Genomic DNA, 16150 nt, shown 5'->3' on the forward strand with positions numbered 1-16150 from the left:
TATTCTGGTTTTTGTTCTGGTTTAATTTTTGAGTCATTTTCCTCTCCTGCTTTGAGTTTGTGTCCTGTCTGGGTTTTTATTTACTGTTAGTTTATCCTGTTTTGCCATTTGTTTTAGTCTTAGCTTTATTTTTTGTTTTAGGTTTTTACTTTAGAGTGATTTTGTTTCTCAGTAAGTTTGGTGTAGTTTCTGTCCACTTGTCCTGCCAGCTTTTTAGCTTTGGTTTCTGGTTTATTTCTTGTTTTGATCCTCTGCACTGATGTCTGGTCTAATTACCCACTCTGCACACCTGCCTAACTCCACCCCTGTTGCAATCATCTCTGACCGGTTTCACCTGCTTCCTCCTCCATATAAACAGTCGAGACCAGACATCAGTGCCAGGTCGTCTGTTTGAGTATGGGTGAGTCTCCTCCTGCAAGTTTCTGTATGGTTTGCTTTTGGATTTTTGACCCCCTTGTCTCCAGTGATCTGAGCCATCCTGTCCCTGTCCTGCCTGCCCCGTTAGTCTGTTTATTGTTGTGCCGTTTTTTGGTTGTGAGGTTTTTTGGTTTTTGCCTCAGTCTTAATAAAGAACCTGATCTGAACCTCTGCTGGTCTGGCTGAATTCTGGGTCCGCTGCCTCCGATTCATGACATAAAGAGTGTTTAAAAAGTTGTTCATGGTCCCTGATTGAACCACTGTGTGCAGGAAGAGGGAGAAGGCAGAGAGGAGCTTTCTCTGGATCTAATCCAAACAACACTGTGCTGAATCAGTGATTATTAGATATTATATATATGCAAATATCTAATATCCAACCTTTAAAAATGTCACTGCGGTCAAAAGTCTTGAGATTTATATGAGTTATAAGAAAGATATTTACTGTAAAATCAACCTAAATCATTCTCATTTGACACCTGCGATTGAAGTAACATTCCCTATAAACGATTGGTACTTCTCATCAACAATGTCAACATTTTTCTCCTTTCAAACCTAGAGGTACAGTTCAGAACTACTTTGGTTCAGTCTAGCCCATGTTTACTTCCTGGTTCCTGAGCCAATCACATGAGAGTCCAGAATTCCCAACACAACATTTGCTATTTTATCTTGGCAAAAGAGCAGCAGCCTGCTAATACAGCAGCCATTGAGAGAAGTGGAGTAACACAGCGTTTAAAACCAGCATATAGGATTGTTGTGACTGGCTGTTGTACCGATTTAAACCACAAGGTGTCAGTATTACTTAAAGCTTCTTTAAAGTCCCTATCATCGTTCCCGCTGTGGCAAAACCTTCTTAAAGCCTTAAATTTTAACTCTGTAAAGGGAGAGGGAAGGGCAGCGCCATCTTCTGCTGAGAACAAACATGGCTGAGGCAGAAAATAAAACATCTGAAGTGAGAAGTTTTGTGTCAAAGGAGGGTGTGATGACTGTTTGGCTTTGGGCAGGAGTGGAGGATGATGAGTTTGTTCCTGAACTGAATCTGTTGAATGTGTTCAGTTATTGGCTCTGTAAAGTCTTCCATCAGACCGATCCTCCTTCTGCTTGAAGCCTGTGGTCTTCTTCATCCCTGACCACACATCTCTGATACTGTTCTGCTGGAGCTTGCTCTCCAGCTTCTTCCTGTACATCTCCTTTCTCTTATCTTGACTTTAGGTTTCCTCTCTATACTCTTTTTCATCATTCAGCAGCTCCTTTAGCTAACTGGTGATCCATAGTTTGTTCTTGGAGAAGCATCTCTCTGCTCTGGTGGGCATGGTGTTTTCCACACAGACGTTTATATAGTCTGTCACAGACTCAGTCATGGCATTGATGTCATCTCCATGTGGCTGACACAGTGTTACCTCAGTCTGTTACCCCAAAACAACCCTGAAGGGCTTCCGTGACCATTTTCTCTGTTCTCTTTACAGCCAGTTGCCTCTGAAATAAAGTTATATTCTGAGCAAAGAAAAACAAGTTTGTCATCTAATTTGCCAGGAGGAGGTTTTGCCTTAGAGATGTAGAAGTCTTTAATATTTGCACAAAAGAACCACAGAGTTCTTGTATTCTCTTGATTACTGTATCATTACTGCTTTATTATGGCAATATTATGACTTTGATCTCCTAATTAAAAGTTGTCTAAGCATGGCCCGATCCATGCATTTTAGTTTGCAAAATGTATTTATTTACTGTGGATTTGGAGAAAGCCTGAAAAGGAATGAAATAGTTTTTTTTAAAGTTCATTACTAGTTCTAAACATTTACAGTGATTTGTACGCCTTTTTGGTCTGACTGAATCTCATGCTGAAATATGCAAATTAAGTGATGATGCCATCTAGTAACTTCTTGGACAGCCAATAGGGACTGAATTACCTTCTAGAAAGTTTTTTATTTAAAAGCAAGCAATTTTGTTTCTGTGTAGTTTGAGACTTTGGCAACAAGAAAAGTTTACCGTCTCTTCATCAAACCTGCAAAGCTTTCAGCCACTTCTGCTTCAAAAGCTCTGACAGACGGTCAGTCAGCCTCGCTGTGCCTCATCTGTTTCCCCATTGAAAATCAGTCACACATGAGCTTCCACTAGATTACAAAGGATGTAAATATATTATAAACATAATATAAAATACATTAACAGGTATTTTTTTTTCTCTGAAACTGCTGCACCTAAAATAGATCATGCCGTGGAATTAATTTACACACATTCTCTGTCATTATTCGCCTCATCCTCTGCTGTATTCCGGTTGAAATTGATAATATAAAAATGCATTAATGTTGTTTGGATTCAGGTGAAATATTATTTAATACTTGAAATTTCTTTATACAGTTATTTTTTTTAGTTTTGAGTATATTTATTGATTTTAATCATTTTCTGTCTTGTCAGCGTTTATTGCTCTCTCTTACAACATATGTTTTATTCAAGCTAGTGTTTCAGCCTTTTGTTTATACATAAAGTTATTCATACACCCATCTCCTGGGAGGTGTACCCAGGCCAGCCGGGAGACATAGTCCCTCCAGCGTGTCCTGGGTCTTCCCCTGGGCCTCCTCCCGGTGGGACGTGCCCGGAACACCTCACCAGGGAGGCGTCCAGGAGGCATCCTGACCAGATGCCCGAGCCACCTCAACTGGCTCCTCTCGACGTGGAGGAGCAGCGGCTCTACTCTGAGTCCTCCCCGGATGACTGAGCTCCTCACCGTATCTCTAAGGGAGAGCCCAGACACACTACAGAGAAAACTCATTTCAGCCGCTTGTATCCGGGATCTCGTTCTTTCGGTCACGACCCAAAGCTCGTGACCATAGATGAGGGTAGGAACGTAGATCAACCGGTAAATTGAGAGCTTCGCCTTTTGGCTCAGCTCTCTCTTCACCACAACGGATCGATACAGAAAATAAAAAAAAACTATATAATAACTGGTCCGTTGTTTTTGATATAGTGGTTTTATTTTCTCTATTTCAAAAAATATATATATTTTGTACTTGCTTTTGTTTCAAATGTTAGTCAGCGATCATTATTTATTTTTTTGCCCTTTTGTTTTATTTTAAAAAAAGTATTGATAATGATAATAAAATAGCGGATTCATAAGGAGTATCATTAAGAGTAGAATTATTGAGAAATCCTTAACGACACCCATACCTACATAGAAGTAGAGATGTTTAAATTCTATTTAAAAGTGAAACAAGAGTGTTGTTGCCTAATCGTTCAGTTAGTGGGTCACTACATAAAATGATAATTATATTCTCTCCTGGTATTTCTTTCTTTCCAGTTGACTAAACCCATCAGTTAATCCGGTATTATTCTGAATCAGATGTTAAATACAGCAGTTCTGGTAGTTTATCTACATTCAACAGGTTACAGATACAGAAATATACCATTGGTTGTGAGATGTAAAGAAACTGTCAGTTACTGTAAAACCTGGTTAACAGTGACTCTCGTCATCTCACATGGAAACACATTATTCCATCTTATTATCAGAGATCAAACTTACCAGCAGAAACAACCATGAAGGAGCTGCAGACCATCAGAGTCCAGAAGAGGAGAGCAGTCAGAGAGGCAGACATTCCCTCTAGAAGGAAGTCTGCGAGTTTAAGCGGAGTTTAACAGAATCCTGTGAGGAACAGCAGAGAACAGAGTTAGATCTCCGTTAGGGTTAAAGGAAAACTCCGGCTCTGATTTAGACAGAATAAGTTTCTGGTGGAGAGAAAAAAAGGAGAAGGTGGATTTTTCTTTAAAAACAAACGCACAGAACAGCCATAAACCAACTTTCAGGTTAAAATTACCTACCGTTTTTCCAACTGTAGTTTAACGTCTCTATTAAACAACCGCGTGTCTGACACTAAGCATCATCAAGCCCCTAACGTCATCATTACCGTTATAGTCAGTTACACACCACTGGTTTCCTGCCCAATATCTGCATCAACCAGCACGCTGGTATCTGATATAGCTGCTCCTCCTTTATATGCTGTCAGAGATCTTTCTGCAGCAGCTACATGAACACGGACAACGCCCTAATATCTTATTACAGAGGCCAGTGCACTAAATCGTGTGATTTTAAAAGAGCCTGAATTAGCAAAAAAAAAAAAAAACTAAACCAAAAGTAGCTCTTCTTCTAGTACGATGTTGAATGCAGAGACACAGCAGATGATGGCAATGTCAGCGTTCTGACGGAGGATCCCGATGCATTTACCAAGGAAGTTAAATCATGAATCATACTCCACGATGTTGATCCAATTTTCACACTATAAATATGTAAATAAATGCATGTTTTCATGCCGTAGTACTTTGTTTTAGGCTCTTAAACAAAAACACATATGGTATTTCATATAATGTATACTTTAATACATTTTAAGAAAGAAGCAAGTTTTATTGTTGCTATAATTTATTTTTCACTATCTCACACATCCAATCCTGAGCCAAAAAAAATACCCTCTTCATATTATTGCATGTTCTCCCTGTGCATGCGTGGGTTTTATCTGGGTACTCTGGCTTCCTCCCACAGTCCAAAAACCTGACTGTTAGGTTTATAGGTCTCTCTAAATTCTCCTTAGGTGTGAGTGTGTGTGTGAATGGTTGTTTGCCCTGTCGACAGACTGGCAACCTGTCCAGGTGAACCCCGCCTCTTGCCCACTGACAACCCCTCGCAACTCCAACAGGGATAAACCGTGACGGAAAATGGATGAATAGATAGAGTTCACATGCTATGCACATGCACATGCACATAGTTTATTTAAAAAGTGTTTACACCTTCAAGGTCACTTCAAAGTCAAACACTTAGCCTGCAACTGGAGTTGGAGGTAAGACCCTTGGAAGCAGGAAGTAACTCTAGGGTACTTCATTTGGCAATGTAATTCAGCCTTAGTTTTGGGATCAGCTTTAGGACTTTTCCACTTTCTTTACGTTGCAGACAACAGCATTAGAGTCAAGGACATCATGATGAATTAAGTTACAGAGAATTGTTTAGGAGTGCTACACAGTAAGGACTAAGTCATGGTTTCTAAAAACAGTAAAATCCCGACTGATTTTAATGATGTAGTAGGTGTAAAATATTGAATAAAATGTTTTTCAGCATGACTGGCTTTATTTTCACTCTTATATTTAACTTTATGAGGCACATTTTCAAGTGGACCACTGATATTTTCTCCAAGTGCATTCTGGGTAAAACTCATCAATCGCTTTATTACAAGGCCCGGTCATTTGCCTCACCCCGCGGTCCGACTCTGACTTATTCCACTAGTGAAAGTATGGCTTACAGGTTGGGTTTCTGCGATGTTATCAGCGTGTAAAAACTCATCTTCAGAATCAATCTCAGGTCAAAATGGTGATCTGCATCATCTAATCTACTTTCAGCAGATATCACAGGTTATTGCAACTGTAAACTTGCTTGTTTTAAAGAAACCCTGCAAAACCACCAACAGACAGCTTCAGCTTGTCTTGATTATATTTCAGAACCTGAGAAGAGCTCAGTTTAATCCATGAGAGGCAACATATTGTTGAAAAGCCAAGTGAAATAAAACGTTAAAGAAGAACTGGCTTTGTTTGGTTTATTCTATCTCATCCAACAGTTTAACGTCTCACATGAGGCTAAAGCACTCACAGAAACTAAATGTTTTAAAGTTGTGCCATTTCTTAAGTTCAGAGGATACAACGGAGTATCAGTGGATTTCATTTTCCATCTTTGCTTCAGAATAAAGTAAACAATTCTGAAAGTTTGAAACTTTCAAAAAAGAATCACCCTAGATGCCAAAAGTCTGGAAACAATTTTTATTTAAATAAAAACCATTTATACAAAATGTTCTTGCATCAATAACAAGTCAATAAGCAACATCGTCCACAAAACTCTGACTTTAATTTCCTCATTGTGCAATGCTTCAGTAGACCATACCCTCCACTGGTCCCTGGCAATGTTCCATCAGTGATGGCAGGCCAAACGCAGGAACACAGGATCTGGCAGGCTGGGCTAACAACAACTGGGAGCAACATACAGGCAATGCAGATTGGTCATTCTGGCAGAGTGAGCATACAAGGCAGGTATAATGGTGCATTCCTTTTGCCTCAGAGGTCAGAATTTATGAGTCACAGATTACGTCATCTCCGATTTCTTGCGTTCCAGTTTCTGTTTTGACGAACACAAGGAAAAACAGGGACACTTGCATTGTTGTTAAAACAATGACAATGAGAATAACGCTGTCCTACGCTGTATTTTGCAGCAGATCTAGCTCCTGTGTTGGATGATGTTGTGCACATAGTGAACTTTGTGAAGACGCGACCTTTAAAATGTCGCTTATTTGCATCTTTGTGTGAGGAAATGGGAGCGGAACATAAGGTCTTATTGCTCCACACGGCAAAGTGCTGGCCCGTGTGTATGAGCTGCGAGAGGAACTTAAAGTATTTCTGACAAACCAGAGGTCCCATTACTCAAAGCAGCTTGCAAGTGATGAGTGGTGTGCAAAGCTGGCTAATATATTTCATCATCTGAATGAACTGAACACATGGATGCAAGGCCGAAATGAAAACCTGCTTACAAGCACTGATAAAATGAACGGATTCCGTTTAAAGGTGCAGATCTGGCAACAAGTGCAGCGTGGCAACCTTGAGATGTTCCCGCTCACCGAGAAACGTCATGATGGCAACACTGCTGTAATGTGCGAGGTGATTGGCACACATTTGAAAACTCTCGAGGAGAAGTTGTCATTTTATTTCTCTTCAGCCTTCACAGAATTCCTTGACTGGGTTAGGGACCCATACAGCTCAGCATCCGTTGCTGGAAAGGACATGAGTTTAAAGGAGCAAGAGGAACTCATTGAACTGAAACAAGATTGTGGTTTAAAGCTAAACTTTGCTGATATCTTCCTTTGGACAGTTTTTGGTTATCTGTTGCCAAGGAGTTCTCCATTCTGGCCAACAAAGCTATTTTGACATTGCTCCCGTTTTCAACCACATATCTATGAGAGCTGAGCTTCTCAAGCTTGACTGCGATAAAAACGAAAAACAGAGAGAGACTGAGAGCTGTTGAGGAAGAGCTTTGTGTGTGTCTGTCTACCATTCCTGCCAGGATATCCATTTTGTGTTCATCAAAACAGACCCAGGTTTCACACTGAGTATAAATACAAACTATACATTAACTATATGTATTGTATGTACTGTGTTAGAGTGTCATTTTGGTTGGTGGTGTGCCCCAGAATTTTGTAAGTGTAAAAAAATGTGCCGTGGCTCAAGGAACAAAGTTCTCAGGGCGTTTTCTTTTTTTAGGAACTGCAAAAGCATCAAGTGTTATAGAAGCTTGATCCCTGTAAAAAGAATATTGTTCCCTTAAAGCTTGGCAAAGAGCTGAATAACGGTCATGAATCTCTGGAGGTAGAGCTTCAATGAAAACATGAACATTTCTGGCTGCTGTTTTCCAAATAAGCTTTAGTATCTCACAAGATGAGGAAGAGGGCAGGTCAAAAAGACAACACTGGAATTCCTGCAGATAATCATGAAGGTTTGAATCCTGATTATCTGGGTCAAAATGTTCCATGTCCCGAGCAAGGGACTCAAGCCGGTGAATACGGATATCGTAACTATGAGGTGGGACTGGACCACCCGGGAAATCAAGTTGGTTATGTTCAAGAAATGATGGCGGCACTTAAATTAACCTTTGCTGATGTAAGGAAGAATGCTCCTGATCAAAGTGAGAGCTTTCCAAGGTGTGAACTCTGAAATGTAGCGGTGGGTTAGGTTGCTATGGACCATCTATGCTGGTGAAGATTCTCAGTCATCCAGGTCATGGTCATTCCAAAAAAGTAAAAAGTGCATGACTCCATGAACAGATCTGGCCCACAGCAATCTAAGTCCCATGTGGCATGCCGCAGGTGAACCGTGCCATCACTGCCAGAGGTGGCCCACATCTGGCTGATGTTCTGTTTGCCATGTCAGACTGTAGGGTTTAAAAAACAAGAGAAGCCCGCCTGCCCTGCTGTGCCTGGTCTACCCAGCCACACTCTCCTCCAGAGACCCAGGCAAGAAGTGAGGACTGAAAGCGATTGTTAGATATTATTTGTAATATTATTTGTAATTCATATTAATTTTGGGAATTTGTATATTTAGTAATTATTTTTGCCACAATTCTGTCTCTGAGCTCCTCGGGCAGTTCCTTCGACCTCATGGTTCTCATTTGCTCTGACACACTGTGAGCTGTAAGGTCTTCTATAGACAGGTGTGCCTTTCCTAATCAAGTCTAATCAGTTTAATCAAACACAGCTGGACTCCAATGAAGGAGTAAAACCATCTGAAGGAGGATCAGAAATGGACAGCATGTGAGTTAAATATGAGTGTCACAGCAAAAGGTCTGAATACTTATGACCATGTGATATTTCAGTTTTTCTATTTCAATAAATCTGCAAAAAAATTCTACATTTCTGTTTTTTTTTCTGTCAAAATAGGGTGCTGAGTTTACATTAATGAGAAATAAAATGAACATTTTTGATTTTAGCAAATGGCAGCAATGAGACAAAGAGTGAAAATTTAATGGGGTCTGAATACTTTCCGTACCCTCTGTAATTTAGCTTTTAATCAGCATCTATGGTCAGAAAGTAATCAGCAGCATGTGTGTAGCTTTTTGTAATAATCTATAAAATACTGAATGAAAATCCTAACACCAATCATTCTTCTCCCTAAAAGGATAACAAATGCTAAATAATGAGCTTTTATAAATAAATAAAGGTTTAATAAATGTTTTTGTTTTCCAAGTATCTGTGTTTAGTGCAGAGTTCAGTTACAGCAGTTTAAAACAGTGAAATAACCTTTTAATGGACGACAGCCTCCAGTCAGCAACAGCCGCCCCTCATGTCTTCTCATATATTTACTGTTCTGGAAATAAAAGAAACCTCAGAAATCCTGTTTGGTCCAAAACAGATGAATATTTATTCAGAGGGATAATTGTATGATGGCCTCATAAAGCTCCACATCTTGCAGGTTTATCAGTGTGAGTCCTTCTCTGTCCTGCAGGTCAGCAGAATATCACAGCTCAGCATGGAGATAATAATGTGGTTCTGCCATGTGGACTCACCAGCAGGAACCCTGTTATAGTGGTAGAGTGGACCAGAACCAGTCTGGGCTCAGAATATGTCCTGGTGTACCGAGATGAGCAGATTGATGCATTTAACCAGCATCCATCCTTCATGAACCGGGTGGATCTGCAGGACAGAACGATGAGGGACGGAGACGTGTCTTTGGTTCTGAAGAACGTGAGGACTGAGGACAGCGGGACATACGAGTGTCGGGTCGTTCAGAGTGGAAGAATCTCATCAGAACCATGAGAAAAAGTTGATGTGAGGTTTAGTTACTCTTTAAATGAATTTAGCTCACTCTTAGAAGAAAGAGGAAATCTTTATTTCATTGTAGAGTCCAACCAGATGTGTCTTCTGCATCTAACCCGTCCCTCAGGGAGCGGTGGCAGCTTCCAGCGCCTGGGAGGAATCTGAGGGTCTGGCTCAGTGACCCATAGTACCATCTGTTGGGTCTGGACCGGGTTCTTGAAGCCTTCTCAGAACCAAAGACTGCTGCTCTAACCACTAGATTAGTCACAGAAACATATCAGGAGGTGAAATGAATGGAAAAGTGTTAGAAAATGAGATTAAAACTAGTCTCTACCAAAGGCTGAATACAAGTGTCGTCAGGAGGCTGGAGGTCACTGAGCTGTAATCAGTAAGCTGCTGTAATCAGAAGGGGGGGGGGGGTGAATACTTTCTCTCAGTTCTGCATTCACTGGTAGTGATGATGAATGAACTCCAGAGAAGCTTGCTCAGCAGTTTTTCTGTGTAACGTGTTGTTAATGGGTCCAGTCCTTTTTGCCCCTTTGTTTCCTTATAAATGTACATTTTATTTTTATTACAGTCCGATGAGGCAGAGTTCTTTGGTCCGTTTCATCAGAACCACAGAACTTAGCAAGTTAAAGCTGGTGTGGTGGCGTCTGGATTCAACCCTGGATCTAAAGCATTTTACCTTTTTGGAAAGAGGATTGAACTGTTTTTCTTTCATTTGAACTCTATATGTTCTCCTTCATCTATCAGCTAAATGTGAGTTTTATCTGAATAAACAGAGAACCTGAACGATTGAACAGAAATTTCTGCCAGACTGGAGGTGTTGATCCAGTTCAGCTCCTCCATCAGAGGACTGAAGGTCGGAGGTTTCACCACCTCAGGGTCCAGAGAGTGATGGAGACTCCATGTCAGACAGGGAGCCACAGCTCCTGGTGGTCAGATCTCTACTGGGACTGAGGTAGAAACCAGCAGCTGAGGAGCGGAGGAGACCCATGTGGACCAGAACCAGAATCATTCTGGTGCCACAGGAAGCTGAATGTCATAGAAGGGGAGCTGGCTGAGAGCTGATGATGTCATTAAAGGCAGATCTGAGGTCAGTTTATGTCATACATAAGTCATACAGATTTATAACACATGTAAGACGGAGAATCCTCAGACTGTCGCCGCTTTCAAATCACTGGTCTGACACCACAGTTTCCATTTCTTTACAGATGAAACCAAAACCTTGATCTGTTCCCAAAAACACCAACTTGTTGGTTCAAATCAGTTTATATTTAAACCTTAATACGCTTTTTGTGTTATTTAAGCTGCTCTTTGACCTCTATGAATACTTGGAGAAAAAAAGAGAAAGATTGAGAATCAAACTCAGTTATAGTATTGTTCTCCATTTTTATTCTCCATTCTTCAAGGTCTTTCACGGTTTTTCTTTGGACTTTAATTATTTCTGAGCAGGAATGAAGCCAGAGTTAAACAATCATCTCACAGTAACCAGTGTAGATGTCAGAGGATTTAAATCTCTTAACTTTAGAACATTTAGCATCAGCATCAGAGGGAGAAGGTTAACATCAGCTTCTCTCTGACGGCCTGCAGTCTGGTTTAAACACTCAGTGTGATGCTGCCCCCTGGTGGACGAGGCCTGGTAGCTCATTCATTCATTCATTCATTCATTCATTCATTCGCTGCTGAAATTGACAGGTTAGTTTTATTATTGTCTCTTTAAAAGACTATCAGCATAAGATCAACACTGGAACCAGAACCAGCCTGGATCCCGTGAAGGGATGATTTCATTCATCCTGTTCCTGTCCACATCTGGATGTCAGCTGGATTCCCAGAACCGCTGGACTCGTCTAAACTGCAGCTGGAGGCTGGCAGCATGAATTCAACTCATTTAGCTTGTTGTCTTTCTTGATGTTTGATTCTTTCTTCTATTTACCGGCAGAAGGTCAGTGGCAGCACCAGGGGGCGCTAGAGGGTGCTATGGCCCCCCCCTGCAAAAGTCATAGCATCCCCAAGAAAACATTACATTATCATTTTCTTTTTCATCTTTTGCAGGAATCCTTGCCTCGGATCTGATCTCCTCAACGATCTACCCCCCTTTACATGGAAAGGCTGATTACCTGCCTCGTTAACCACAGTTATGGGCAGGAAGAAGGATGTGCAGCACCATACTTCAGGGACAGAATGACCAGGCTAAACCTCAAAACAAACTTGTTTTGGTGCAAAAAGCTTGTTGTACATTCAAGTGAACGTAGGTCTATTGAATGAGAGGAAAAACGCATCACAGCTGGGATGTAGTCCTGGCTCCTAAAGGACTGAAGGAGACCCGTACTGGATGACAACAGCAGTCCTTCACTACACAAATAATAGAAATCTCACTCCACAACTTAGCATCTAGTGCATCTACCAGAGATCCTGATGCCCCACAGACGCCTGATGCTGATGATTTAGCTGCAGGAAGAGAGTCAACAATACGTCAGATAAGATGAGCAGAGGCCAGACTGTTGGTGAGAGGATCAGAGGCAGGATGCTGCTGATGAGAGGCTGGAAGCACCAAACCAACGGAGATGAACCCAGGAGCTGCTGCAGACTTTTTAAACTAAGCTGGGATCTAAACTCTGATGCAGGTCATCACCATTAGCTTTACACAAAGACCGCTGTTTTCTAAATTATTAATATTAAACATTATGCTGTATGTGCAAAACCTGCTGTTATATTTCAATTTTTCAAAATACTAAAACTGGCATTAGTAAATTGCTGATGGAGTGAAATGTTCTCTCAATATGTTTTCTGCTTCTTCTTGCTTTCTCTTTCAGCCTCTGCTGTCTCCTCTCCAAATCTGTTCCTGTGTGAGATGGAAGTGAAGACAGATCATTACCTAATGGACAGTTTGATATAAATATGATTAAATATGAATGCAGAGACCCTGTTTATGGCTGGTCTATATATTGAGTTTTTGAAGATACTAGCATATTTTTAGATTAAATGTAAATTCATACGGTGGCATGGGTTTGTTGAGGCCAGGCCTGATACTGAGGAGAAATATGTCACAGAAGGAAACTGTAACAGTAAAAAGCTCATAGAAATCATGTGTCTCTGTCTCATATGTGGATGACATTAAGGGGAGCACTGGCACTTACTTTTTTCATTTAAAGCGCTGATTAAAAGAAATGTGTAATAAAAAAATGTATAATTTTCTTCTGTCTAAATTTCCACAGATGCATCTGGGGAAAAATAATACAGTGAATTCATTGTTGCAGCTCACGCTTGTTTGTATTGATTGAGCAGCAGAATATCACATATTTATTCTACACTTGTGAATGTTGCAGTTTGTGCTTCTGTTTGTGATGAGAAATGTGAAAATAATTTATCCTTCATGGAGCCACCCATGCTGCAGGTGAAGCAGGGAAAGCAGACATTATACTTAGCCACATGCTGCAGCATTTATAATTTGAGTTTAAGCAGAATACACTAAATCTGAATTTAATCACATTTTAGTATTACATTTATTTTCCACTGGCTCTTTAACCATATTTTAGAATTTCCACTAATTCATTGTGTCATGGTAGCTGTTTTTTTTACCCACATGTAGAGACAAGCCAGGCAGAATTAGAAGGTTAACTGAACCACTACTGAGGAAACTATGCAGGGTTCTTTAGAAAGGGGACGAGGTCTCACTGCTAAGATCGGCAGGTGATGAGACCTGGGACACAAGAGACACAGTTACCCAGGCAACCAGAGAGACTGAGTCCCACCACCTATGGCTAATATTACAATGATTTCAATACTGGCTAACACTCTGGCAGAGAAGTGCTGACAGCCGTCCGCTTATCTGCAGCCACTGCAGGCCTGAAATGACCTGCAAGCAGAGCAGCAGCCACCTGTGGGAGAGAAGGAGGAAATGGGCTGCACCATCTGAGCACACTGATTATTTTATTATTCACCTTTGTTTAATTTGGTCAGTTTTTAGCCTTAGTTCCTCAGTGAGACTAAACTCCTTATTAAACTATTGTTTATAGGATAGTCTGCTGGCCTTTTCACTGTTCAACACCAGTGTTTATACCTTAGCTGCTCCTTTATTAAAAAATAAAAAACCCTTCAGTTTAGTGGACTTTGCTGCATCAGGGGTCACTGCTTGTTTCTTCTTCAGACTCTTCCTCTCTGCTGCCTTTCTTTTCTTTTTTTGTTGATTTCTCACTTCATTTTACATGTTCTATCAGGGGTCTGGTGCATAACTTGCTGTGCATCTCTTTACTGCATTTAATGCAGTTTTACAAAGTGCAAATGGGGAAGAGGTTCTAATTTATTTGTCAAGCTCCACAGCAGGTTTGTAGCCATGATGAAGCAGCAGCTGTCTGTGAGGCTGACTACAGTGGAAAGAAAATCACAGAGAAGTTCAGTTTTTAAATGAATAAATCGGTGAGCAGGGGTCAAAAAGTCTGACACCAGCTGTAAATAACCATAAATGTATTTTATTACAGCTAAATGCTCCATAGCTCTGCTGTGTGACAGAGAGCATCAGAGGCCTCAGAAAGTGAAAGGAGGGATGTGTCTGTCTGTTCCCTCACAGCTGCAGTCTGAGGAATTACAGGCAGGTGAGCAGCATGAATATGTTTTATTAAGAGTGACCAAAACCTCTAAAATATTTTATTGTTTATAGTCAAAGGTGGCCCAGGGAGAAGGCCATGAGTCAGGATAGAGAGCTGCAGCACTGAGAGGAGAGCCTGCAGACAGAGACAGCAGGAGGTTAATCCTTTGTTAAATATTTACTTCAGCTATTATTAAATGTCTGCATTATTTAAATAATTAAAGGAAGCAGGGATACATCATCGTTCTTTATCATGATTAATTTAACACATCTGACTAAATGCGGATTTATTTAGTGTTTTAGGGTCACTTTCTATGTTCATGTCAATAAATGAAACTATGAGGCTCACAGCCCTGTTACCTTGTCACAAGTAATAATCTGCTTCCAGGAATGTTTTTATCATCAAACATCTCATGCTGTGTGTTTTCATTTAGCTCCTAATGATCTGGTTACTCTCCTTGTAGATGTCAGAGGCTCATTGTGTCAACTCAACCGCAGACTGGCAGCTTAAACTTTAGATTTTAGTGATTTAAAGAACTAAAGTTGGTCAGCAGGTGCTGCACTGCTGCTGCTGGTCATTCTGTGGTTCCTCAGCCTCTGGAGAGGAGAGAGGATGATAAATCAGTCAGCAGGCTTCAGAAACATCTCCCCCTCCTCCTGAGAGGATGGTTACGCCCTCGGTCACAGTGATGTAACGTTGTCATGGTTACTAGCAGTGATAAACAGGTCTGACTCTGTCTGGAGAACATGTTCCTAGATGCAGGAGACGTTCCTCCTTCAGGTTTTATCACCACCTTCCTCCTGCTGTGTGGGTTAAAGGGTTCTGCTTCATCTCTTGTCCTGTGAGCAGAGGTCCGTTCCTGCAAACTGCTCTCAGTCCTTCTGGAGACCTTCTGCTGCTGGTTCTCCTGCAGCCAGAGACGTTCCTCCTTCCTTTGTTAGATTCCTGGTTTCAGGATTCACTAGTAGAGACAAGCTGTCATATCTGTGCAGAGCCCAGGAACCTCCTGCTGGTGACGGACCTCCTCCTCCTCCTCTTCCTCTTCCTCAGTGGTGACGGTGTGCTGCTCCTCTGCAGCTCCTGCTGGAGTCAGATCTCCAGGATCAAAGCAGGACAGTCCAGAGCTCCTGGCTCAGGTCTCAGGGCTGCAGGGAGGCGGCCTCACCCACCTGAGCAGAACTCACCTGTCTGAGCCTCTTCCACCAGACAGGATTCTCTGATGGAGTCAGTCCAGGACTCTGGAGCCAAAGCTCCCCACCACACATGAAAGCCTGCTGGTTCCACCAGCTTCCTGAGACATCCTGCAGGACCTGGAGGAGAACAGAGGTCCTGTGGTTCTACTGGCCTTTAGAGCCGCCCCACGTTTGGTGAAATGTGGATCAACCTGCTGACTGAGACACTCTCCTCCAGAGTCCCAGGCAAGAAGTCAGGACTGAAAGAGATTATTAGATATTATTTGTAATATTATTTGTAATTCATATTAATTTTGGGAATTTGTATATTTAGATATTGGGGTTATTTAGTCATTATTTTTGCCACAATTCTGTCTCTGAGCTCCTCGGGCAGTTCCTTCAACCTCATGGTTCTCATTTGCTCTGACACACTGTCAGCTGTAAGGTCTTATATAGACAGGTGTGCCTTTCCTAACCAAGTCTAATCAGTTTAATTAAACACAGCTGGACTCCAATGAAGGAGTAAAACCATCTGAAGGAGGATCAGAAATGGACAGCATGTGAGTTAATAAATATGAGTGTCATAGCAAAAGGTCTGAATACTTATGACCAAGTGATATTTCAGTTTTTCTATTTCAATAAATGTGCAAAA

This window comes from Fundulus heteroclitus, unplaced genomic scaffold, assembly GCF_011125445.2.
Source record: "Fundulus heteroclitus isolate FHET01 unplaced genomic scaffold, MU-UCD_Fhet_4.1 scaffold_49, whole genome shotgun sequence".
Lineage (NCBI taxonomy): Eukaryota > Metazoa > Chordata > Actinopteri > Cyprinodontiformes > Fundulidae > Fundulus > Fundulus heteroclitus.